At 44.8% G+C, this 27,181-nt stretch overlaps 1 protein-coding gene and 1 long non-coding RNA gene across 2 annotated transcripts in view; one reads left to right on the forward strand and one right to left on the reverse strand.

Annotated features, from left to right (window-relative positions):
* GATA2 (GATA binding protein 2) overlaps nucleotides 1-27,181 on the forward strand; it is a gene marked incomplete at its 5' end in the record, with an annotated part of 197,344 nt that overhangs the window by 46,134 nt on the left and 124,029 nt on the right. The window lies entirely within an intron of this gene.
* Nucleotides 1,789-13,973, reverse strand: LOC310699214. The gene is made up of 3 exons (XR_014522004.1): nucleotides 13,661-13,973; nucleotides 7,173-7,339; nucleotides 1,789-2,128 (listed from the first exon to the last, which is right to left on the reverse strand). It is a non-coding gene; the product is annotated as an uncharacterized lncRNA (long non-coding RNA).

Genomic DNA, 27,181 nt, shown 5'->3' on the forward strand with positions numbered 1-27,181 from the left:
AAACAAAAGTAGGATACTGTTTCTCATTTTAATTAGGTTTTAGTGAAATCCTTTACATCTCTACTTAGAAGAAATCCCCATTCAATGGAGCTTATCCCCAGGTAAGAGGTTATATAGGATAACAGCTTTAAAACTCTGATGGTGTCTAAAAGAATTAAGCAAATGACTGGTCCACCCCACTCTTTAAAAATGGAGCAGGAAGAACATACCAGCTGTTGGGATGTAGTCTTAGTATCTTCTTAGTTGTGTACCTTAAGAGCTCTGTACAGTTGCCATATTTCATACAGTGAAAATCTGGACAGAAAAGTTGTTGAGTTTTTTGGTCAAAGTTGTGGAGCTTTCATTGACAAAAGCACCATTTTTGAGCTATTTTTATGGGAAAATGGCACTGCTGGCATGGGCTGCCATATGTCCAGATTTTCCAATTTCCGCCCGGGCACTGCTGCCGACTGCAGTATTCTGTATGTCTGGGAAATTCCAGATGTATGGCAACCCTAGTTTTAGGCTTGTGAATCACATAACCCGTGCTCTGAGCTAATGTACAGTCTATGTCCTGACTTCTTGAATAAAGCTTTTGGGTTTCCTCAAGCTGAGAGTCCAAGTACTGTGTCTGAGAGTGGGAGCCAGGACACCTACAAGGAAATGGATGCAAACAGCATCACTTTTGGGGGTTCGCTTTCTAGCTGCCAAACTAGTGAAGAGAAGTAGTTCTGTGCCATCTAGTGGCCAGAATGCTGCACTGTTCACCCAGTTTATCTTCAACAAGCTGTTTAATGTACAGAAATTGGAACATGGTCCTCATGGACTATTTGGCCCACTTAGCTCTGTGTTGTCTAAACACTCTGGCAGTGGCTGTCCAGGGTTTTGAGACAGGGAAATTCCCAGGTCTACCTGGAGATTGAGCCTGGGACGTTCTGCAGACAAAGCACGTCCTCTATCACTGAGCCACGGCCCTTCCTCTGTTTCAAAAAGGAATGGATTGAATTATAATGATTGATTATCATGCTTGATTCTTCCATCCAGCTCTCATGTACAGTCTGGCTTTCACGACAACGCCAGTTTCTTTATCATGCTCCCAACACCAAAGACCATTTCACGTGTCCATTTCCCCCAACCATGTGCGGTTGGGGAAAGTGTGCATTTTCCTGGGAACCATTAAAAAGATGAAGTACCTGGTCTTCCCATTGCAGTAAGACACAGGCCTCAGAAAGGAAGGAAATGAGCAGAGACGGCAGCAAGAGGTGCTGCTGTGTGCACATACTCCCATTTATTCCACATCCAGTGTGCTCCCACCTCTGGGTGTATACACCACATTTACCGTGATCCGTTTCTATTCTGTACCTATCCTGTTGTTTCTTATGAAGTTTGGTGCATTGATATGTTTCCCCCCCAAACCAGCTTTGATCCGAACTGAGTAGAAGAGCAACCCAGCTGTGTTTTAAGCTAGCAACTTGTACACAGCCTACAGCTCCCTGTCAGCCCTGACCCTTGGCTGTGCAGGCTGGGGCTGATTGTCGTCAGAGTGCAATGGCATCGGGAAGTGCCCCTTGCCAGCCACCTCTGACTTAATCCAAACAGGTATGGCAGTGAGGAAGCAGGGACATATTGGTAATAGTCCATCATCTAGTTAGGAAGAAGAACCTAAGGAAAGCAAAAGGGCATAGGAGGTGCTCATGCAAACATATGCCAAAGACATATATACAAACTTATAAGCAAACAATCCCTTTTTTTTATTTAGACAAGAATACATTCACCCAGAAAGGTTCGATTCTAGGCTAGACGAAAAGTCCACAGAACAGATCCAAGAAGGGGAGAGGGAAGACCCAAGCTGCAGCTTCTTATTCATTGCTTAAGGAAAAGGATATAATCCAGTCATTATGCTGGGGGGCTTAAAAATTGCTCTCTTTTTGGGGGGTCTCATTACAGAGGTTTTAGCTTGTTCTTCAAAAATGTTGAGATTCACAAGGTGTAGTGGCTTCAGTTTTACCACTAGGGGGACACACAAATGTTCCAATATGGTCATACCAAGTTGGGAAAACATCTAGCCCCCTCTTAGCCAACTTGATCAGATTTCTCCCAAATTTCAGCCCTTGACATAAAGCCGCCTGGGGGACTCGTTGCTTCTTTCCTGCACATACAATAGAAAAACAAGAGTGAATAATGGGCAGTGACAAGGCAGGACATCTTTTTTTCCCTCCCTCTCCCCCCAACCCGCCGTCCAATTTGTCTTCAAGGCTGACATAGGAAAAAACCCCAAATTGCCGCTCTCGCCTTGCACAGTTTTACCACAGTATCCTGAGAAGCATCTGGTGTGGAGCTGATAGCACAGGGGGGGTTCAGGCAGGAGCCCCAGCCGGAAGCCGAAGAGTTAGCAGCGGTTGGGGACCCACTGCTTCTGTCAGAATGTCAGACAGGAAACCTTACAATGGCTCTGAAGTGAAGGCTCTCTGGATCCCTGCCACTGTCTGTTCAGAGAGAGGCAGACACGCCAGCCTCCCTGCCAAGGACAGCAGAAACCACTCAGAACCATTCCCCGAGGGCCATTTTGTGTGGCTCAAGCAGCAAACCATTGGGGCCATAGGAAGGCACTTTGGGTAGGTGGAATAGTAAGAATTACCCTCATTATTCCAGCCCATAATCCTTACCCTTATGTGCATAGTGACAGCCATGTGCAAAGAAGCCAGGAACATCATGTAGCCTCTTCTCCACATGCCTAGGATATGCTCCTAAGCAGCTGCATGCATGCCGGGAGGCCTTCATCCCATTACAAAAGTCTGTCCAAGTGAAACTTTTAGGAAACAGATCATTGAAGCAATATTGCATTCCCTTGAGTTCACCCACCCGCCTCCACTTATTCCTGAAGACCAAGCTCCAATGTGCATCAGAGCCTTGAACGAGAGCACCAAATATGTGCCAGCAGAGCTCAGTGGGATACCCCTGTGTTGCCCACATATCTGTGTGGAGGAAGAACATTTATTGATAGATAGATAGACAGAAAGAAAGGATCTCTGAATGGTTTCCACTTTTTTAAAAAAATGTTAAGGTGGTGCAGAATCCAAAATATGATGATGATGATGGCCGAGCACCATTGTGATAGATGGAGCCATTGCAATCGTTATTTCAACCTTCAGATCAAAGCACTGCAATGAACATTGTATTCACTTCTATGGAGTGGGGAGAGTGTCTAAAACACTGAGAAGAACTGTTCCTTAAAAAGGCTGAAGGCAGGCATATTGCTGTAGTGTTGCTTTAAGGCACTTACCTTGAATAAACCGTTTCCTCAGACTGTCATCCAGGATACCCACATGGCAAGCTTGCTGTAGCAGCAGCAGCAGCAGCAGCATCATCATCATCAGCAAAACAGGCCATATTATGTTGTGAAGTCTAATACTGGAAAATGTATGAATGATCACCTTTCTCCTAAGTATCTGTACGCATTTTCAACCATTTCCACCAGAAGTATTTGTCCTCTATTCTGTAAGCCTGAAGCTCTGTGTCAGGGGGTGCCAATATGGTCCCCTCCAGATGTTGTTGGACTACAGGTGCCATGAGCATACATGACCAACAATCCGGGATAATGGGAGTTGTAACTGAACAACTTCTGGACAGTATCATATTGTCAAGCACTGCTCTATATGACAGGGTAGATAGATACAAATCACTAAGAAAACACGGGAAGTCAGTTTTTTCAGCGATGCTTTTAACTGGTGCTAATCATGTCAAAAACGTTTCCATTAAAACATGTACAGCTAAAAAGAACACATACCCCATTTCAGGATTGTTTCTTTTATATCATTTTTAAAGATAACTTTCTTTAAAGTCATTTTAGAAAATGGTTGCATAATTCACAACTTCTTTAATGGCTAATTTTGCTTATTTCCTGTGCATTAGGAATGTTAACTAGAAGTACAACACACACAAAATGGCACATATATTCTTTGCTTTCTTTTTAAAGACGACTAAGGGTCCAGAACTGCCCAGAAGAAAGAGCTTGGAGTGTCTGGGTAAAATAATGTATTCCAATAAAATTATAAAGAAATGCCCACATCTAGGTTGAAGGTGAATATTCATAATATGACAAAAGCAAATTCATTCTGAATTTTCACAGAAAAGTAGCCTAGTAGTTCTACAGTTAAAGTTCGGCAAGCCCCACTTTCACTGCAAGCAACTGGCTTTAAATTAACCATAGTGGGGCTGCCTCCTAGATTTCAGTGCAACCTATTCCAGAACTAACATTAGCTGGGCTGTAAGCAATATATACAGAGCCATGGTCTCAGTTTGAGAATTTGAATGATAGAATAAACATGCTTTAACCAAATTACTTTTCTAAAGAGCCCTGCATTTAAATGCAGAGAGAGGGAGAGGGTGGGATCGATCATGTATCCTGATCATGTAAAAAATTCAGGAGGCAATCAGAAGTCAGAATCATCACCATTTGAGCAGAATAAGTAACATTCACGTAAACAAAGAGTTGCTAGGCTAGGCCAACAGTTGTCAACCTTTCTCGGCCTGTGGGCACGTTCACAAACTGGAGACACTGTTGTGAGCACACACATCACAACAACCAAGCACACCGCACAACCTATTCTGTTGACTACAATAGAACGCTTCTTTCAAGCCGAATTTCAGAGGAGGGGACCCTCCTGAAAGGCACCAGGGAAGGCTTCTGTGCCACACTGGCAACCCCAGCAGACAGCCCCAAGTGTCCCTCTTCTCCAGGGACAGTCCCGGATTTACTGAATCCTTCCTGGTATCTGATTTGATCCTGGAATTTCCCGCTTTTCCTAGGACATCCCTATTTTCATTGGAGAAATGTAGGAGGGTATGGAGTTATGCAACGCCTGAGCCAAGGACATAAGTAACTATACAACCTTTAGGAGACATTTGAAGGCAGCCCTGTTTTTTAAATGTTTAATTATGCTTTCTGGGCAGGGTATTATTAATAATAAGGCATATGATGTCCTAATTTTCATCAGAGATGAATATGTTTGTGTGTGCCCCAGGCCTAGGAAGTCCACAACAGTAAAGAAATTCAAAGCTTAGCATCTGAACCCTGCTCCTAGTCCTGCTCTGATTTCAGAGAGCCCTAAAACTACAAGCACCCACTTGTCCCTTGTCACCACAGTCAGGCATCTGTGGTGAAAGAAGCCGAAGGGTCTTTCTCCATTTTCTCAGCCAGTGAACCAACTCTGCAGTTCTATGCACATGTACCTTGGGAGCAAGCCCCATTGGACATGGGGCCTTTCAAGGTGAAACCTGGATCCAGGAGGGTTTATTTCAGTCATGGATGCACAGGGCAACTGTCTCTTATCCACATATTCCTCAACTGTCACAAGAAAGCCAAAGTGGAATGGTTACAATGAGAAGCAACCTAAATGTTCTACGAATCTCCATTTCTCACATTCTTCCCTTCCCAGCTAATGGGAAGCTGCATTATAGCAGGTCAAACATTTTGTCCACCCACCACAGTATTGTCTAAATGGTCTGGTTTCCCATGGTCTCAGGCATCACCTACCATCTGAGATCCTTTTAGCTGAAGATGCCAGGATTGAACCCAGGACATTCTGCATGCAAAGCAGGCGTCCTACACTGAGCTATGGCCCGCCCTGTATTTCCTTGTTCCCCTACTCCTCTTGCTCAAGGGGCTCCCACTTTTTTGTCTTCTTGTCAACCAACCCTCACCTTTTTAATTCATCTAAACCCACTTTGAGCCTTTTCTCCTTTTAAAAAGACCTTCAGTCTTGACCTGCCATAGATATACTACTAATCCAAGGTTGGGACACATTTTTTCAGCGCAAAGACTGCATTTCCTTGGGCAACCTTGCGGGTGCCACATGCCAGTGGTTAGCGGGGCCAGAGGCAAAAGTGGGGGAGCACAGAATGTAAATTTTACTTTTGTACGGTAGGCTAATCTCTACACTCTCTCTCTCTCTCACCCTTCCATCTCCTGCATCGAGGCAAGCAAGAGGCATTATCAGAATTGAAGGCCACATTCGACTTAGTCAGTGAGAGTGCATAGCAGGGCTGATGAGGGGCGTGGCCTAGGGAGAGAGGGTGTGGCTTGGGAAAAGATGTGGCCTGAGGGCCAGACAGAGGCCTGGAGGACTGCATCTCCCCTAAATTATTCTATCCTCCTTGGGCTCTTCTCTTTCTTGGACTTTTGTCTTTCTTTCTTTCTTTCTTTCTTTCTTTCTTTCTTTCTTTCTTTCTTTCTTTCTTTCTTTCTTTCTTTCTTTCTCTCTCTCTCTCTCTCTCTCTCTCTCTCTCTCTCTCTCTCCCTCCCCCACTGACATTAAGCAGGCTTCAGCTTTTGTTTTTTTCCAGAGGTGATTCCCAAAACTAAATTCAGTGTCCTGACTAGTAATGGAAGGATCTGTCTGTTTCAATTCCCTTAGTTTCTCTTTTTCCCAATCTTAAATTCAGTTCACCACATTTTGCAGCAATTTGGCATTAAAAAAAAATCCCCATGAAAAAGTCAGCAGCGTTTTAGTGCAAATTTCTCCCAATTTTCATTGCAATTTTGACTAAAGTACTTTTTTTTTTTTTGCAAGGAATTTCCACTAACACAATGCAATTTTGTATGTTATTTTCACTAGTATCTTCATTTTAGGCACACTTTTCCCCAATACATGCATGGTTTGGAGAACGGCAACTCAAAATTCAGAAGGATAGCTGTATTTTGGTTTGCATATTATTTTAAAAAGTGTGGATTTGATAGATTCAGCTTTAAATGCATACTGAATGAAAATTGTCTTCCATCCCCAGTCCTGACTTCTCACCTTCTTTGCAAAACACTATCTCAAACCCTCTTTTCTCATGTTTGTTTCCCCTTGGGTGCCCCACAAATATCTCGCTCTGAAAATGGTAAAGGCAGAGCTCTTAACTGCCCAAACCTGCCGACTCCCACATTTCTGTCACCTTCAGAAACAGAAATAGTTATTTCTCCACAACAAGGAACCTTTGTCAATCTTTCAAGGCTGTAGACATATCTAGAAAACTGATACATTTTATACTTTCAATAATGGGAAAGCAACCATTGTACATTACTTCATTCCAGCATCCTTTGCTGTAACCTGAAACTTCCAGGGTACATAGAACTAGGAGAGGCTTCATAGTTTAATACCAACAAGCCAGCTCCCCCCCCCCGTCTCTTCTCACCCTGCTTTGCTTACCATCTAACTTTGGATCCACAAACTTTTGTCTGGGAGCAGAGAGATGAATGACTGGGTTCTAATGCTGCCCTCATAGCTACAGCATCAAACCAAATTTTTGTACTTTGTTTCTCCCTCGCCTGCTTTGTCCTCAGATCCTTGATGGAGAGTTCTGGAAAACCTGCAAACTAGCAGAAACATCTCACTGAGTGAGGCAGTGGGGAGTGTGATAGGAATTTTATGGTCTTAGATATATGGTAATGTTCATAACTGCACATACATAGATCAACACAGGAAGACCAACCTGGAACCATTTTGATTCCTAAACTGACCAAATCCTTTCTCTGCAAGGTTAAACTGGAAAAGCCTCCCCATTGTCTCTTTCCTCACAAATCCTGTCTCAAGGATATGTCTGTTTGAATAAGGTGTGAGCCTGTGACCTGGCCCAGGAAATAAGTATTTTACCACTACAAAAGAATGGCCAGGCTCCCCAGGAAATCCAATCAAGTAACCTGCTAGACAGGAGATAAACAACAACAGGAGAAAAACAACATTTAAATTTCTGTGATGTATGCAGAATGTTTCTGGGGGTGGTCTTGATCTAGAGGATGGGAATTTCAAAAGTCTTTATAAGCCATTGCACAGCATTTTTGTGGGTCTTCTTCCTCTCCTGCGTGTGAGGGGAGCACCCTGTTGCAACAGATTAATAAAGATGAAGCTTACTAGCTGCTTTGCTTCTCAATATTCTCTGGTTGGCCTCTGTTATATTCTCCTACCAATAGGGAACCTATGTAAGGACTCTATATGGGCTCTTGGGTACCCCATAAGGGAAAAGGGCATATTTTTATTTACAACAGGAGGCCAGCCTAGTTTGCCACATTTCAGCTTGCATTAAAAAAGGAAGGAAGGAATGTGGTGGCGCCCGCCCTGTGGAATGCCCTCCCATCGGATGTCAAGGTGATGGACAACTACCTGACATTCAGAAAACATCTTAAGGCGGCCCTATTCAGGGAAGCTTTTAATGTATGATATTTTAGTGTTTTTTGGTTTCTGTGGAAGCCGCCCAGAGTGGCTGGGGAAACCCAGCCAGATGGGCGGGGTACAAATAATAAATTATTATTATTATTATTATTATCAGCATTTTAGTGTGAATTTTCCATAATATACACATTTTTTTAATGCAGTTTTGCCCTACCAATAGTTGGTTGCAAAGCAATTTTCCTGACTGTAATGCATTTTTGTATGCTACTTTCACTAAAGCATTTTTTTACCCTAGCCTGTGCATTTCTGTACACATAACATGGCTGGAGGACTGCATTGCAAACTTTGGAGAAGTGGGGATCATTTCAGAAAGTGTGGATTTAGTGAAATTGGCTTTAAATGTGAACTGACTCAAATTTCTCCCCCACCCCTAAGAGATTTCCTTTCCTTTCCTTTATTGTATTTCTATGCCATTTTTCATTCACGTGAGTCACAAAGCAGCTTACATAAAATAAATAACAACACAGTAGATCATCAATTACAACATAAATCACATAAAATAATTAACAAATCATCAGTAAAACAATGACAAATCTTTAATAAAACAACCACCTTCTAAAAATACACTGTTTTTTTAAAAAAAAACTTTAAAAAGAGTTTAAACAGCACAACCACAAGAAAAGTCATGTTATAAAATTCACAAAGCACTCATAATCCACAAAAAATATTAACAACATTAATAAGCTAACAACTAAAAACAAACTAACTACAAACTACAAATATGTCTTAAAATATCTGCATTTTTAGTCTGCATGCTAATTTTTATGGAAGTGCGGTTTATCAGTATTTAAATAAACAAACAAAAACGTATTCTCTAGGAACTATCTTCATGGAAGGAAAAGAAACCAACCCAATAACAGGAGAAACAAAGCACTAGAAGACATTAATTATCCTGGGTGTCTTGCTGGGACTTCTGGCTGATGGAGCCAAAATGAAATTTACAATGTTTCATGTTAAAAGACACATATTCCGACACCCCCAATTCCCAAATACAGTAAATGTTTCAATACAGTGTGTTCTTACAGAGCCTCATTGTGAAGGAAAGAAGAATCATAGCCAGGATGTGTTAAATACACTTTCAAAAGCACCATCAGCCTCTTGCAGATAGCCTTCACCTCCCCCATTGCCATTACAGCTTCAGTGAACTCTTTCCTTTAACTCGGGGGCTCTGACTTGTGTTTCCAGCCTACGTTCTAAACCCTTCAAGGTTCTGTAGAACGCTTACTACATCACTATCACTGCATTTCACCATCTCTATAGTGATAACTAGGGATGGGGAGAAATTTGGTTCAGATTGCATCGAGAAGTGAACCTACCTTCCAAAACAATACAAGAGCCAAAAGGCAACACCACCCCTTAGACATTCGCACTGCTCTGAATGTTGCAATGTGACCTTCCAGCCATGTATTGCGTAGATTGGACAAAGTGTGCATAAAGATGCATATATTAGTGGAGTGATAACGTACACAGATGCACTATTCAGTGAAAACTGCTTTTCAAAAGTGCATCTGTGAATCAAAACCGTATATAAATGTGGATTACGAATTCGCACTCAGATGTTGCTGAATTTTTGGGAAGACTTTTTTTATATTAAAAAAAAATCACAAACTGATATGGAGCTGTGGAGAACTGATCTGGAGAAAGAGACACTGACAGATCCACCCATCCCCTGTAATGACTTCACAAGGGGGAGCTGCAACAAAATGTTATGGCATGGAGGGCTTCAGGAACATAAGAAGTTGCCACTGGTCAGTACTGTCTACACTGGCAGTGGCTCTTCAGGGTTTCGGACAGAGGACATTCCTAGCCCTACCTGAAAATGAAAGGGGTTGCACCTGACCTTCTACATGCTAGGCAGATGTTCTGCCACGGAGTTTCCTTTTGGCCAGCCATGCTCTTTTTGTGGATACTCCACCCCCCTCTTTCCTACCCCATGTCAGTTAACATTCCATGCCCCGTGTCCTTATTGGGCTGTTTTTGGGTTGTCCTCCTGCTCCCAATGCCTCTTAATCCCATTTTCTGGGACTCACAAGCAGGGAGAGGGTTGTTGCTCTAAGGTCCCCCTTGCAGGCTTCCCATAGGCAGCTGGTTTGTCACTGAGAAATGAATGTTGAAATAGACATGCCTCTGGCCTGCTCTAGCAGGGTTTTTCTTATGTTCTTATAACCCCCACAGCCTTAGGGATTATTCTTTCTCCTAAAGTTGGTGTGTGCATATGCTTCTGCACATCTACGCTTCCACACCAAGCCTGCTGATGCCTCCCTCTGATGTGTGGATGTTTCTGTTTTGACTCAGGGGACGGGTTTGCTATATAGCTTCTCCCTTGGATTGTGGTTTGAACTCAGGTATCACACAGATCCTCACATCTGGATAATTATCAGAACAGTTGCTGATGCTTTGTTTGTTGCATCCGGCGAACTAGGCTCCAGCCTACGAAATCTCATGTTACAATAAACTCTCTATTCTTTAAGGATGATATCTCGCCCCAAAGTGTGCCTGCCATTTCCCACCAGGTTGGTGTGTCTGCCCTACTCCCAATGTGTCTTGCTGCCCATGTGGGGCTGTGGCATTACAATACAGCGTATATGTGTAAAAGATGGTTGTGTGCAGGGCAATTGCTTGCGGGGTCAACGCAAGGCCTGCAGCTCGATGGTAGAGCATCTGCTTTGCACACAGAAGCCCCCAAGTTCACCCCATGGCATCTCCATATAGGGCTGGGAAAGAATTCTGCCGTGAAGCCCTGGAGAGCTGGTGCCAGTCAGGGTAGGCAATACTGAAGAAGGTAGATCAATGGTCTGCTTTGGTATCATGGGTGTAGTCAAGGGGGGCAGGAAGGGGCAGCTGTACCCCTATCAATAAAAATCAATAACAAATACATAGCTAACTGAGGTTCTGTCCCCCCCCAGCAAAAGGCCTGCTCTCCCCCCCAAAAAAAATACTGGTTATGCCCATGCTTGGTATGTCAGCTTCCTATTAAATCCAGTAATTGGCTCTGCAGTTTGGTCCTGTTTCAGTTGGATTTTATGCATGTAGGCTGCATTCCAAGGCTACGTCCCTTGCATGGACTTTGAGACACATTGGAAGCGGCACAAGCATATCAGGTGGGAATGGGAGACAGGTGTTCTCTTGGCCACCTCACATGTATGGGCTGAATCTGGGGAGAGGAATCATCTGATCTGCCTTTTAAAAATGTATGGAATCGATCCTAATGAATACCCTGCTTCCTCCTTCCTCCCTGCCCCCCTGAAAATGCCTTATGGGCAGATGCTTTGTATTAAGTAAATTCTGCCTCACTGTCCTGTTCCTGCGATTTCACTCTCATAAGAAGGCTAGCTTTTGCCGTGAGGCCTGGCAGCCACTAGATGGCCGTCTAAGACAGTCGGTGGGAAAGGCAGAGCTACACAGAGTTGTCTGTTTCACGCGAACCAGTTGTCTGGTTCACTGGAGTAAAAGTGTGAACGTGCATGTAATTCAAACTACTGCAACAAACGTGGGCGGCTCACTAAAATGGATTGGCTGAGAATGGAAAGTGTTTGTTCACCCGCCCCATTCTTAACTTGCAGAACTCCTTGCCGTGGTGGTGATGGCCAATGGCTTAGGCGGCTTCGAAAGGGAATTGGACAATTCAGTGGGGCCTCCATGGTCAGAAACAGTGTTTCTCTGAATATCAGACGTTGGAAATAACAGAGCCCTGTTTGTAAATGGCGCACCAACTTCAGCTCTGGAAAAGGCAGTTTCTAGATAACAGCTGGCCAAGGAAATTTGATGACACTTAGCATGGCAGCCAGTTGTAAATCTGGTCTCTCCTTGATGCTCCACTGGATCATCAGACTAAGCTGGTACTAGATCTGTACTTATGTGCCCTTAACTAAGAGGAGGGAGAGTTTAGAGACAAAATAATCTTCCAGGCAAGTACATGGAGATGGGAAAAAATGCAGGAGTGCTCCTACTTTTTTTAAAAAGGGAGGAGGATGAAACCTAACTGTTATCCAAGGACTGCTGCTTATTCTAGAATCACTCAGCAAGTGTGGATATAGGATGCAGATTTGGAACATGGAACAACAACAACAACAACAAAAAGGCTATATGTAACCGATGTATTAGACACAAATGCTGTTCAGTGTGAAAGCCCACTGGCAATTCATGCTTCCACTGGTTGTGTGAACACTTGAATGATGCAATTGCTGAAGATTTTGCCAACCTAGCACCCTCCAGGCCCCATGGCTGATGGGAGTTGTAGTCTCAAAACATCTGGAGGGTAGCAAGTTAGTGAAGGTTGAGCTATGCCAAGTTAGTGAAGGCTGCCATGACTTTAGGCCTGCCTTACGAGTTGAAACAGCTCTCCTCTTCTTATTTCATACTCATTTCTGTGAAGATTGAAAAGCACCTCACTTTGGGCCTAATTTCCTGCAGGCTTTGAACACATGCTTTATTTTTATGCTGCTGTAACACTGCGCAGTGCCCTTTGTTTGCCTGGAGGCCTCCCACTTCTGCGATTTGTGTTTCCCCGTCTCCTTTGCCCTTACTGTCCTTGGCCTCTCTCACCTACATTGTTTTCCTTTCTTTGTTTGCTTGCTTGCTTGCTTCTGCGTGCCTATGCTGCTGCTGTTTTATCTGATTTGATATTTATTTTATTATTTGATCACTGCTGTATGGGACTAGGCTAATCGGTGACGAATACATGTAAATAATAGACCATGACATCATGGGAGCAGCATTCTTATTCAATCTTTCCTTAATTAGAAGAGAGGCTGCTGAGGTCTGCATGGTCTTATGTGGGTGGAAAACTTCTCAGCCAGAATCATGGAAGAGGTACAATCAGAAAATTGGCGAGAGAGGCTATCACAAAGCTCAGAACGAGAGCAGTGGGGGGTGGCGGCGGCAGTTGCTGAGATGTATCACTGAAACACCAGCGTTTGGTGGGATTATGGATGAGAAAACCTGTGGAGAGACTTGAGTGAGATTGATCTGGTAGCCAGGAGATCAAAAACGCGCAGAAGCAGATATTTAGCAGGCAAGGAGGGCGGGTGAAGCAAATCTCCCTGAGGAGATTCCAGATTGTTCCACTCTCTTCCTTCAGGCAACTGACGGAGCCCAGGGATACTGTGGAGTTAGATCTGTGGTCTCCGTTGGACGGTTCACATCCTTCTCCAAGTGTCTGTTTGAGTCCCACCACTCCTTTGTTTCCTTCATTTTGTGACATCCCCTCCACACACCCACACACCCCACCACCACTCTCTCCTTTGTTGACAATTTGGACATTAATCTTTCTGGTTCCAGTGTCACGTTCATTTTTATCACAGTTCCGTTAGGGTCAGGTCGCTCCTTCCGGAGCTTCGGAGGCCCTCAGAGCAAAAGCCTCCCCTCGGGTTCCTTGGCAGAGGCCTTTCTCAGCCTCTTTGCTGCCTCTCACAGCCTTGGTTATTCCCCCACCTCAGCCTCCTGCATATGGGCCTGAGCTTTCTTACCACATCAGGATACAGAGCAGTGCATGAATTCCGGCCTCAGACTCTGGTCAACCGCAAGCTCAGTGTATTTCACAAACTGTACCTCCTCGTCGTGGGGGGAGGGCTGGGCCCTGAACACCGGCACATAACAGACTCTCAGAGGCACTAACTACCAACTGGATTTCCAACCAAAGGAAACAAAACACAGATAGCCAGCCTCCTCCTTCTGCACCAACCCAAACCAACCTGATTTCACCATGGGAAGGGTCTTCCTGATTCTCCTAGCCCAGGGACTCCTGAGGGCTTCGAACAAAAAATGGAGGTGGGTGCATCGGCTCTCCTGCTCAGGCACCTAGCATTTGTGATCTCTAACCCCCTCCCATCTCAGATTTGAGGATGTGCTGCATAAACATGGAATATATATATATATATATATATATATATATATATATATATATCCAGAATCTAACCACATGTTCCTCATCCTGAAGACTTCCTGTGCTCCCAGGTATAGTGTTCGGTACAGCTAGTGAAGCACAGAGGACTGCTTGCCAAATGACAACCAGTGCTTTCCCCCCTAAAAAAATGTTTAGGGGTACTCTCATTTTCCTACTCATAGTGAAATACTTCCCCTCAATGAGGTCAAACTTAGATTCACAAAATGTTTAGGGGTATGTGTCCCCCCCCAGAAAAAAAGCACTGATGACAACACCAATTTGCCAAGCTATGCTCTTTGTGCAGTGGATTTAATCAAATAAGCACCTGAAAGGAGTTGTGCCTTAGTCCTTCCTGATCTCTTCTGCGGCTCCAGACTCCAGACCACCACCAGCAGATTGGCTTTGGTATTTTGCTTTCCTTTTGAAACAAATGCTGGACCACACTGTGCTCCGTCACGTCATTTGATATGCCCATAAGCAACAGCCTATACTTATAGGCCTAACACAGGAAGCAGTCTGGCCCATCTAACTTAGTATCGACTACACTGACTGGCAGCAGTTCCCTGGGGCTTCAGAACAGGGTCATTCAGATTCTGGGGTTGGAACCTTGGAACTTCCGGGTGCAAACCAGATGTTCTGCTACTGCTGAGCTACGGCCTTCACATAACCCAGATTAGTTCTGCCTTAACTGTTAAGAGAACCCTTGTATTTAGAATACATCGGTGGGCAATGAGGAGTCTAGTTTTTGTTTTTAAAGTGGATCAGGCAAGACTAGAGTCAGTCTGATCTGTTGTGCAGGAGCCACATAGCACTATTTGGGCTTTAGCCCATCGCAACCTCACTTGTGTATAGATTGAGCTAGGAGACAGAATCAGAACTCTTTTTGGCTTTAAATTGGGTGCTCCCGAGGCAGAATCACATACATATGGCATGTAAATAGTGCCTATGGATGACCGAGGGAGCAAACAGCCATTTCACCATTTTGCAGGGGATGCTCTAGTCACAACACAAAAAAATGGACAGTGTGATTAACCATAAAGTTGGTGGAATTACCCTTTCTTTTATACCAAGTATCTGCATTGTGGATAGACTAAGTCAGTGGTGGGCAGAAGTTAGATCAGGGCCGACTGCATCATTTGCAGTAGATCAGCAAAGATTTTTTTATCTCCCAGCTGCTTTACAATAGCAGTAACAACAAAAGGTTCTCCTAAATTACACTGCTGAAATGAAGGAAGCTTATGGTAGTGGGGTTTTGTAAGGAAGGACCTTGAGCTCCATTTTGTTCTGGTACCCAAACCAATTTCCTGGGCTGATAATTACTTAACTCTAAATGTATTTCTTTCACACCAGGCATTGGTTGCCACATCTCAGGGTTCTAGCAAAAAATGAAGTAGACCCCCCCCCAAGCCTGAGGCTTGCCCAGTCCTGGACAGATTGGGCTGCGACCCCAAACAAATGGCTAGGATTGAACACGCCTAGGATCACACTATTAGGATCCTACTGGCAGGCAAGAACTAAAGCACTCAGATTTCATGGAGACCACTTTGCTGCCATTACCGCAAGGCTGTATTCTTCCTCTTCTTCAGTGAGATGCAGATTTTGCAAGTTGAGTAAGAAGAGGCCATGTTTGCACAACTGCTCTCAATGTTATAGCAGCCTACCATCACAGCGAGCAAACTCTTAACCACTTTGGTGCCCTCAATGACTGTAGCCGCGCCCCAGATGTGCAGCTAAGGACGCACTGCGTTTTTTCCTTATGGAGGCATGCACAACTTGGAGCCTGCAAACTTAAGGGACAGAGGGGGCAAAGAGGTTGATGAAGGAGGCCTACTCTTCTGGGACACGTCCTGTCTGTCATCGCTGCAGCTTCTCCTCTTTGAGGTCCTACTGTCTCTGTCAGGAGAGCACAATGAAAGGGGCAGGGGAGAGAGACTCCACCTGCCTAATCCGGCCAAGTATTCCTCTTCCTAGGATCTTGCAAATGACAATAAAAGTCATTAATCACTTAATCTCCAAAGCTGTGGAGGGGAGACCCTTGCTTTGATATCATCTCCGTCTTAGCTCATCAGAGAATCTCTCTGGGAGCCAAGCTAAGAGCCTTCATCTTCCTGTTGTCATGTTCATCCCCTGGGAACCTTTGTCTCTACCCATCTCTCATCTGCAGAGAGTTCTACTGGAGGTTAAATTGCATTTATTTATTTCCACCCCATTTTTAGTGGGGTGGCTCCCTTGGATAAGACTTGGACCATGCCCGAGAGTCAGGGGAGATGGTCAGAGAGGCCCGTTCCCAAATCAAAAGATGATATAGGTAAGGCTCAGGTCTCATGATGTGTCGCTGCATAATAACTGTGTTTCTCTGGAAAGAAGAAAGTGGCTTCAACATGGAAAGCAGACCCAGTGCACACATTCAGGAGTTATGGGTTGTTCATTTCCCCCCTGTGTGTTTGTTTATTACCACATAGATTTATATCCCGCTTTTCAGTTCACAACATTTATAATATGTATGGCTACATGAAAAACCATATCCTTACACCAAACAAAGCCATCTGGGCCATGGGTCCAATGTTAGCTTCACCTGATTCCTTCTTTCTCCCAATTTTCTTCCATAAGGCTGTCAGTGTTAGATGGCAAAGTTTCAATATGCTGATTTCTGGATGGACTGAGCCAACGTGTGTTCTCAATAAGCCAATAGGATCAATCACCAGTTCTCCCCTGCAACTCTGCACTCCCAGGCCATTTCAATAACCTCGCTACCCTAGAGGACTTATACCTGGTCTCCTAATAGCGGAAAGCCATCAGGAAAGAGAGAGGGAGAGAATCATCAGGGAGGAAGAAGGTTAAGCAACCCTTTCTTGCCCACTGATTTTCCCCTGCAAATTCCAACCTGGTTTAGAATTAGCGTTACGAGGTAAACATGGATATGGGAAGCCCACAATTACTTAGCAACACATAGTTCCACCCTCGGAAGGAAACCTTTGAGGCTGGTTATAACAGTAATACTGTATATGATGTCGTAACCTATGTCAGCTCCCCACCCAAAAGTTGGTTAAGGACCCATACATTGCATTGCTAAGAATTTTACACGTAATCTGTAGAACCTCAGCTGGATCCTTCTTGGCAATTGTAAGCATGACCCTTCTTCCAACTGCAGTAAGCAGGGAGTCTTCCAGATATCACCTATAGCTTTCAGTATTCCTGGGCAGGTCATCCTCACTGGAGAGAGACTTTTCACTTTGGAATTTGTTTCTCCTTTGGTTTGATGGAGCTCAAATTTGCAGAGTTCAAAGGAATGGAACAACAAGGCTTTTGATGTTTGCATGGAACAAAGCTTTGGGGTGTGGAGGGGAATGATTGTTAGCCTTGGATCATCTTGGTGAATTGACTCCATGTTCAGGAGAACAGGGCATTCTTCTGGGATTGACTTAAACCAGGCTTCATTGTTGCCATTGTCCCCTGGGGGAACAATATCACCCAAAGGACGCCATCCATCTAGAATGCATTTTGGCAAAGTCAAGCAATGAGCCTGACAGCACACGTCTCTCATGTGCAGGCGTTGCATTATTGCACGTCTGACCTGGATCTGTGTGACCTAATAGCAAGGCCATTGTGGAGACAATATTCAGGAGCAAGGAGAGAGAAGCAGGTGGAACAGAACCGACGTTCAGCGCCCCTTGATGCTTCCAAGAGAGAAAGCCTGGCAACAGAAGGAACTTCCTCTTCATACACTGCTCTTTTGGTATATAGATTGAGGATGGTGAGAACAATTAAGACAAGGAAACCTCAGTGTCCTAGAAATAGCACCCTTGCATATTATGATGGCATCAAAAGCCTATTTTCCCAGTTCAGTCTGTCTGATAACACATTCCTTTCACACATTAAGCCAGAGGAGAATGCCACTGTGTGCTCTGAAAATACGCGCCTTTATAGCATTTTGAGATTCCTCCTATCGCTCCATAAGTAGTGGTCATGTTATAGGGGAAGGGGGGCAGCTTAGTGAAGCTCGCAAGCCCTGTCCTGTTCTTTCCTCCCAACTTAGCCAAATCATGCCCACCATAGGCATCTTAAAATAACAGCTAGGGGACATTTCAGAAGGTAAGAGGGATGGGTCTCCTTTGCCCCTTGCCCCCTAATTTGAGAAGTGCAAAAATGCTCCCACACAAAGTAGAGGGGCATCCAGCAGAGTGAAGAATGAAGAGGTGATGACAACAACAACAATGATACCAAGATGCCAGAGATCGCCAGATCTGCCCAGAACAGTGTCAAAGTTTCATAGCTAAACCACTCAGATTCTCATTAAGCAGGTCTTCAAGGTCACTGAAAAAAGAAGCATTGCTATGGCTATGGGAGCATGTGGGTATTAGCAGTTAGATAAAACAGCTTTTATTATGTGGCAGAGAGAAAGCTAGTTTCACTGGCTCTTAGCGCTTGACACGGAGCATAGCGTGTACTTTTCAGCATAACAGCATGCTAGGAGTCTATTGTAGTGGGTCACACGGCCAGCTTCTAAAGCCTGGAGTCCTCCTTTATTATGGTTCTTGTGCATTTAATTCATGTTTATAGCACTAGTCATGAGAAATGCAAGGTGAAATCTTTTCAAGAAAGCCCAAAATACCTGTCCGTTTCCTTAATAAGTTTGCAGTCTCAGAGAAGGATCCGGAAGCAACTGGGATTCCAGAAGTAAGTAAACAAGATTGACTGAGAACGGGTTTGCACAGTTGAAGTGGAAAGCACTTTTTGAGAACAGTCTGTCTTTTGCTGGTGCAGACACTGTGATTTACCATGTGGGGGTGCAATTGCCTAAATTATTTTGGCTTTCTTAGCCGACCAGGCTCATGGACAGATGTTCTTGAATGTTTGTCCTGTTGAAGGGGAGGCAGTGTCGCAAGCAGCTTCCCTCCATCATCTTCACTTCAAAGGCGTTTTAATGAGCAAGAAAAAATAAGTGTATTAGGTGATCTCATAAACAGCATCTCTGGGGGATGATCCACAAAGCAGCTCTAAAGTATTTAGATGAAGATAAAGTGGTTTCTGGGACTTTGCTTGGAAGAGATTCCTAGCATCCTTACAACAAAAGTGATCCTCAAAGGGTGGCAGGGAAACATGAAGGGCACTGGTGCAACATGAAGATTCCTTTTAAGCCATTCCAGGAATGTGTTGATGGGCTCAGCACCAACTGAGCACCACACACGGTTGCATCTCCCACTTAGTGCAACTCAGGAGATGATGGGACCCTGCAGACACCCTTTTTTGAATTATGTGACTCACAAGAATTTGTGCTTATGATATTGGGGTGGTTACGTGTGATTCTGCTTTCAAAACGGTTCACGCCTTGAGATGCTTCAGGACGAACATACTGTTTCAGTGCTAATCAGCGCATGTCCTGTAACTTCCTGCTGAAATCTTGTAGCTTTTCATGCCACAAATGTTCTGTGTTACTTTCTGCTCTGCTTTCATTGCACTCAGGGCTGGATTTAGGTTTGATGAGGCCCTAAGCTACTGAAGGTAATGGGGCCTTTTATATGTCCAGCTGTCCTCTGTCAACAACAAATTGTTGCTGTTTTTTGTGTTGAATATATGCTATATGGTAATTTATGGAGCTAATAGATATCTAAAGCCATTTGCACATAACAAAATATGTATTTTATCAAAGTAATTGTTGAACTGAAATACAATTAAGAAGAAGTATATTAATAGTGAAATACAAATAAGAAGCATATTAATAGTGAAATAATTATTAAAGTCTAACTTAAAATGATTTTTTATTCATAACAAACTTAATAATGCAAACACATTGACATTTGGCAATAACAAAAGTTCCTTTAGAAACACAGTTTACAAAGACTCATAATCTAGTCTCTAGAAACTTGCTATAACATGAAATAATAATAGCAAACCAGTGATATTTTAGGGAGCAGGCTAGCAGGCGTGGCCCATTACTTACATCATAGGAGCCTACACAAAACAAAACACTGTTGCTGTATGTAGGTTTTATTTGTTTTTTATCTTACATTTTGGAAATGTACATCCAGTTGTTTTTTTCATTTAAATCTTTTTGGGGGCCCCAAGAGAGTGGGGCCCTAAGCTATAGCTTGTTTAGCTTATACATAAATCTGGCACTGGTTGCACTGTAGTGCAAGCTTTTGCCTGCACATGGCAGTAATGCAGCGACACTGGGAAAACATTGCAGAACAGCTAATAATTTGGAATGAGGTGTGGATAGTCCAGTATAAATCCAGCACTAATGTACTGTCTGACACATGTGGCAGAATACACACACGCACCAGTCTCAAGGGGACCCTCTATATGCCTTCTTCTGTGTTGACCACCAGTGCTGAGGTTAGTGAGGCAGCCATCTATTTTGTTTGCTTCCATAGACCCCACCAGAAGAACAAAGAGATATGTTGGGTTCATTGTGGCTTCACTTTCTTTTTGCTGTGTCACCCGGTGGTCTACGAACACCAGTGAATGTTGTAAGGCCGGTGGTACAGAGAAATTGGGTAGAATGGTGCTAGTCTGTACTGATTTCATTCTATAACACCTTGAGGAGAAGGGGACATAGATTTTTTTCAAAGGAAACTAAATTATCAGCAAATTAGTCTGGGATATTCCTGTCTGGGCCAGGAGTTGAATGGCTTTAAATGCATCAGCTTTCTTTTTTAAAAAAATAAAAAATAAACACTACACTTTACAGCACCATAGCAGGGATTACTGGCGACTCTCCTGGCATTTTAGTGGTTTTTAAAAACAAATTGTTTGAAATCTAGAGACAAGCATCAGAATGACAGCACTGCAAACTGAACCCAGCTCGCCCTTGTCGCCACTTCCAAACAGGAAATCCTGCGAAAAGTTCTTATGTTCCCACCACCACTACCTAAAAAAACCAAAACACTCTGGGAAAAGAAGTTTTGCTAGGAGTTAGTTCAGATTTCATGGAGAATTTTCAGCCTGGGTTCCTTGAGAGATCCATTAAAAAAAACAAAAAATTGTGTATATGTATGATGACGGTATCTATGTGGTCACAGTGTGCATAATCTACCATAAGACATAGACAAGCCTTGTCCAACCAGTGCAGTCTTTGGTTAATTTGGGAAAGCATCCAGGACAGATACTTGTGGTTTATGACAGCTTGCAGGATCTTGCACTCTGGATTAGGCTCCCTTGTGATGTCAGGCTTCACCAGCATAAGAACAGTACTGTCTTCCCTCCATGCTCACTCTGTACTTTGGCCCATGACGGTCCACCCACCCCAGGGTGAAGAACTTTCCCAATGCCAAAGATGAGGACACCCCCAGAGGTCTCTGTGTGAAGATGCAAAAGCCTCTAGGGCATCCTTGCATTTAATTTCACATTTGCCATCACTAATGTGGGTTCACCATGCTGAACAGAAACATGTGATATTGTGTGAGTTGGGGAAATACTCACTCCCCACCCCCTTTCATACTCATTTACACTGAGGGCTACTTTGGGGAAGGACTGCAGCTCAGATGTAGAGCATTGCATGAAGAAGGTCAAACCCTGGCATACCCAGGTAGGGTTGGAAATGGCCCCTGTCATTTCCAGTTTTGCTCAGTTCCTTCCCCCCACCCCAGTCTTAAGTTGCGTTCTCTACATTTCCACATCAATTTACAATTTTACAAAAAAAGCCCTCATGAAAATTTGTCATCCTTTTAGTGCAATATTTTCCTAATATACATGCATTTTTGCCTGATATAAACATTTTATAAGCAACTCTCCCTAAGACAATGCATTTTTATATTATTTTCACTAATACATACAGTACAGCTTGATTCAATTTCTTCAGCAATGAAACAATTTTTGTTGGAGAACTACACTGTAAAATTTGCAGAAGTGTGTATTTGGAAGGGTGACTGGATTGACATGCTTATTTATTTATGGTACAGTCAAACCTTGGCTGTCAAACGTAATCCGTTCCAGAAGACTGTTCGACTTCCAAAACGTTCAACAACCGAAAACTGAAAGCGGAAGTCTCATTGCAATAGGGAAACTCAAAACAGAAGCCGCATAGCAATTACTTCCGGGTTTTCGACATTCAGGAGCTGAAACATTCCAAAATGGAGGCATTTGGGAACCGAGGTTTGACTGTATGATATACTGCTTAATCATTAAAATAAAAAAAAATCCTTCCAGTAGCACCTTAAAGACCAATGCAAAAGATGCAAAAGCCTATAGGGCATCCTTGCATTTAATTTCACATTTGCCATCACTAATGTGGGTTCACCATGCCGAACAGAAACATGTGATATTGTGTGAGTTGGGGAAATACTCACTCCCCCCCCTTTCATACTCATTTACACTGAGGGCTACTTTGGGGAAGGACTGCAAGACCAATGGTCTTTAAGGTGCTACTGGAAGGAATTTTTTTATTTTGACTATGGCAGACCAACACGGCTACCTATCTGTAACTGCTTAATCATTAGCATTTCCAAGTGGCATACAAAGGACAAAACAATAAAAAACAACCCAAAAATCAATCAGAAACCTGAACACCACCTTAAAACACCTGCTGGAATAAGAAAGCCTATGCCATCTGTATGAAACTCAGCAAAGGGGCTGCCTGTCTAATCTCAGCTGGGTGGGAGTTATGCCTGGATAGCTCAGTTAGAGCGAGCATGGTGCTGATAATGGCAAAGTTGCAGGTTAGAGCCCCATATGGGACAGCTGCATAATCCCGCATTGGAGGGGGTTGGACTACATGATCTTCAGGGTCCCTTCCAACTCTACAGTTTTATGATTCCATGACTCCACAGGCGTGGGCCCACAACGCTGAATATTCCTTTGGAGAATACGTACTGAGGAGCCAAACATGTATGGAAGTGGCTTCCTTAACTCTAATGGGGATTATTCGTGGAAATAGTCCTTGGGCATGTGATTCCTAAACCCATTCCATTAGCTGGATCTGCACATACGTAGCCCCAATTAGAAGGTCCTTCAGCTGTTGTGGAATAAGAAAGCCCATCATTCCCAACAATTGGCCATGCTGGTTTGGCTGGATTTAGTCCCTGCCATTCTCCCTTCCTTGCCAAATAGCCGATAGGCACATTCAGCTACATAAATTCCCAAATGCATCCAAGCATCATGAAGAGGAGCCTGAACTGGGAATCTCCATTTTTATAAACAAGGGCTGCAATGTACAGGCCTTTCCTCAATGCAATTTGAAGGGGTGTGTGTGTGTGTGTGTGTGTGTGTGTGTGTGTGAGAGAGAGAGAGAGAGAGAGAGAGAGAGAGAGAGAGAGAGAAGAATGGGATGTGCTTATGTGTGAATAGACTGAAGGAGGGGAGGTGTGGGGGAAAGGGAAGGGATGGGGGTGGAGAGGTTGGTCTCCACCCACTTTTGGTTCTGGCCCAGCCCACAACTGGCATGTGACCCCCCTGAGGGAATGTGGCCATTTTGGATGGAGAAAGCTTTCCCACTTCTGATGTGTGCACACCTACTGCATGTAAATCTCATCAGACATAACAGGACTCACTTCCAAGTATAGGATTGTGCTGCAGTTGATATGATGACTTGGCCACGGCTGAATCTCTAAAAAGCAGGGGTGGGGGTGGTAAGGGAAGGAGAAGAGTTAAATATACCATTAACCTTGTAGGAGAGGGGAGTGAATCCTTTCCTTCCCCACATTAATCTTTACAGGCATGGTCCCCCTGGTAGGACCCCGTGAATAGAAATAACTTATCTTCAAAGGGTGGTGATGGAGAATTCAGCTCCCCATCCCATCCACTCTGCTGCACTTTAAAAGTACACACACATACACAAAACTAGGTCTTGCCCTGCTGAGTTGCACTGCATGTGCTGAGTGTGGTGTTGTGCTTGGAGTCCTGGACCTGGGGGGACCCATTTTCGAATCCCCACCCCACTGGGTGACGTTGGGTCACTCGCTATCTCCCTCGGCCTACTTCACAGGGTTGTTGTGAGAAGAAAAACAAAAGGCGGCAGAACTTTTGGGTTTGTTGGACTTGTGCTTGAAAGGCTGGACTAATGGAACTTAAGAAGGGGAACGTAGCGCTGGCCTCACGCCTCCAGATGCCCTGGCCTGCCTTCATGAGAAGGAAGCATGCCCAGCTCCCGGCCTGCTTGTTTTTGCCCAGTGTTGGGAAAGCGGAGAGCGAAGTGACTGGGCCAATCAAAGAACAAAGCGTCCCGTGCCGAGCCGGCTTTCAGGCCAGCTATCGTTGCACAAGGGCTTTCAACTGCGTGTCACTGGGAGTCGCCTTTGATGCGACTCAAATAGCCTTCTCTCTCTCTCTCTGTGCTCTCCATCCCCCCGCATGCCGTCGCCCCCCGGCCCCTTCCCCGATGTCTCTCTGGCACTCACAGCCCTGCAGCACATTTGAGGCAAAGAATGTATCCTGTCACCACGGCTGCTTCCCTTTATTTGAAGTGTCTCACGGAGCTATCTCCCAATGACATGCTTCTTTCAGTGAGAATTATTTCCCCCCTGCTTCTATCTGTCAGTGTGTGTGCGTGTCCCCCCCCCCCCACAACTGTACGCCTTGGGCCTCCGTGCTCCCTGGATGTCCGAGCAGGTGTGAAGACAGGCTGGCCCTTTGTGCAGAAGACTCTTCCTCAAACCTCCCCCCCCCTTCCACTGGACTCCTTCCAAGGCTGTCACTTTTCTCTCTCTCTCGCCTCCGTCTTGTTTTTCAACAGAGCGCGGGGCTCGCTTCTCCTGTCACCTGGGCCGAGGCTGTGCAGCCGTGTGCTGCCTCTAATCTTGCCTTCCACAAAGGGCATTCCTGTCACTCCAGGGAATTGGAGGCATACCTGAGCCCAGGCCTCGGCAGATAGCGCAGTGCCCTCGGCCGCAGCTAGGGGGACCCTGCCAATAGCCTGGGGAAGAAGCTGGAATTCGGAACCATGTCAAACCCAAGAGGAGGCTCCGGTCTGGGTGGTGGTGGGACATCTTCAGTGAGCAGAGAACAGATACTTTTCTTTCCCCCCCTTTTTAATCTTTGGCTTCTGATTGCTTTATGAGCCTGTGGGAGGTTTGCGGTTTCTTTTTTGGGCCTGTAAAATTCATTCATGTGAATCTATTGGCTTCTGTGCATGTACATGCTTCACATGCAGAAGATTGCTGGCTCCACCTTCGGCATCTCCAAGAAGGGCTGTCAAAGGCCCCTATCTGAAACCCTGGAGAGCCGCAGTCAATTGGGGTGCAGACTAGGTGTGGGGGACTCAGTAGAGCAGGTTTTAATGCCCGTTCCCCTTCTCTCACTCTACTGCATCCTGGTAGAGCAACTGCTGTGAGATGGCACTTGAGGGAGAAGGAAATGTACATTGCATAGAGCAGAGTTACTCAAACTTGGGTCACCAGCTGTTGTTAGACTACAACTCCCATCATCCCTGACCGCTGGTCCTGCTAGCTAACGATGATGGGAGTCAGGTGTGCCAACTTGAATAAAATATTGGGGGATCCCAGGTAAGCCCTACCTTGCATTATCAATCACAAGACACAGCACATGCACACTATTTGAACGGCAATGCCCATCAACTGGGGGCCCCTCAAATGTTTTATTGAGGGGACTGAAGGCACCTCGGCCCCCGGGGTTGGCTCCTATGATGAGAGTTTTGTTCCTAAAACAGCTGGAGACCCAAGTTTGAGAAACACTGACATAGAGAATATGCAAGCCTTTGAACTACACAGTGTGGTATTCAACTAAGTTTTAATCAGAGTAGACCCATTGAACACAATGAACATGACTAAGTTAGGGCCATGAATTCCAATAACTTTGTTGACCACCACCCAGAACCCCCTGTTCTCCTCAATGAACAATCCAATATAACTCAGAACGTGCTGTACCCTTACCACAACAGAAGTTGGTCCAGTACGTCACTTCATATTTATGTTTTATGGATTTATACTCTGCCGCTAAAACAACAACAACAACAAATCATATATTTTGTATTTCCTCCTGTCTTGGACCAGTGCAGCAAAACAAACGGCTTTCTTTGCCCATTTCATGTTACAGCAGAAGAGCTGAAAGGAGTAGCTCACCCACACAATCTCTGTTTGTGCCTCGTCTTGAGAACAGGGGATCTATTTGCCAGGTAGAAGACTGGTACCAGACAGCTCTCCCCATTGAGAGCCCTGTCGATGTCAATGAGCTCAGGAAGGAGATTCTCTCAGTTAAAAGGCTGGGATATTGTCAATGGATCCTCTCATTACCTTCAAGTCAGGACCCAGGATGTCCCCTCTAGCAATCTGCTTTTAACAGCCTGCATACTTGGCACAGGAAAAATAACAGGCCAGGAGATGCCAACTGCGAGCGCTAGTGGCATTTTGAGGACAGCTCCTTTATCAGAATTCCCTTTGTGGCTTGTCTTTTCGTCTGCCCAGGATGGGATTATTTGAAAGTGTTGATCTTGCTTGATGAGTTCTTCTGATGTCTCTTCTCCGCTAGTGGTGGTTTCATCCCTCCTTGGCGAAGGCTTCTCACCCGCAACCCTGGCACTGGAGAAGGTTCTCAGTCTGGCAACTTCACTTGCAGGGGCCTAGCCGCTTATATCCTGAAAGGTTAGCTATCTGAGAATGTCACAGATGCAACACAGAAACACGACTCTCAGCTTAAGACTAAGCAACAAAGTGCACACCTGTTGAGAATAAGGCGGCAACACTTGTAATAAGTTACCTGAACCAACGAGGGGAGGCAACAGACAGAAAGCATACCCTCCAGGTGCCCCAATTTTACAGGGACAGTCTCAGAATTATGAAAGGCATCCAGGTTTCTGATTTGATCTCAGAATGTCCCAATTTCTCCCCGCCCCTGAGCTCAGAGAGGAGGGTGAGCCAGCACTTGTCCCGAGGAGCGGTGGCAGCAGCAGCAGCAGCAGCAGCAGCAGCAGCAGCGAGGGAGCATCCCATGGCCTCTCCATGGCCGCTGCTGCCAGCCTCCTCCCTTGGGCAGCTCATAGCAGCTGCTGGAGAAAGGGTGAATAGGAGGAGACTGCTGCCACCAAGGCCAGCCCTGTGTGATGCACCAGCTCTGAGGGGCAGGCAGAGGACCACCCTGGGCAGGAAGAAAGGGGGAGCAGAGCAGAGCACAAGGAGTCTTGATTTTTTTAAAAAATGCTTTTTGAGCCCACATC

Source organism: Podarcis liolepis (genome assembly GCF_965112155.1).
Source record: "Podarcis liolepis genome assembly, chromosome: 2".
Lineage (NCBI taxonomy): Eukaryota > Metazoa > Chordata > Lepidosauria > Squamata > Lacertidae > Podarcis > Podarcis liolepis.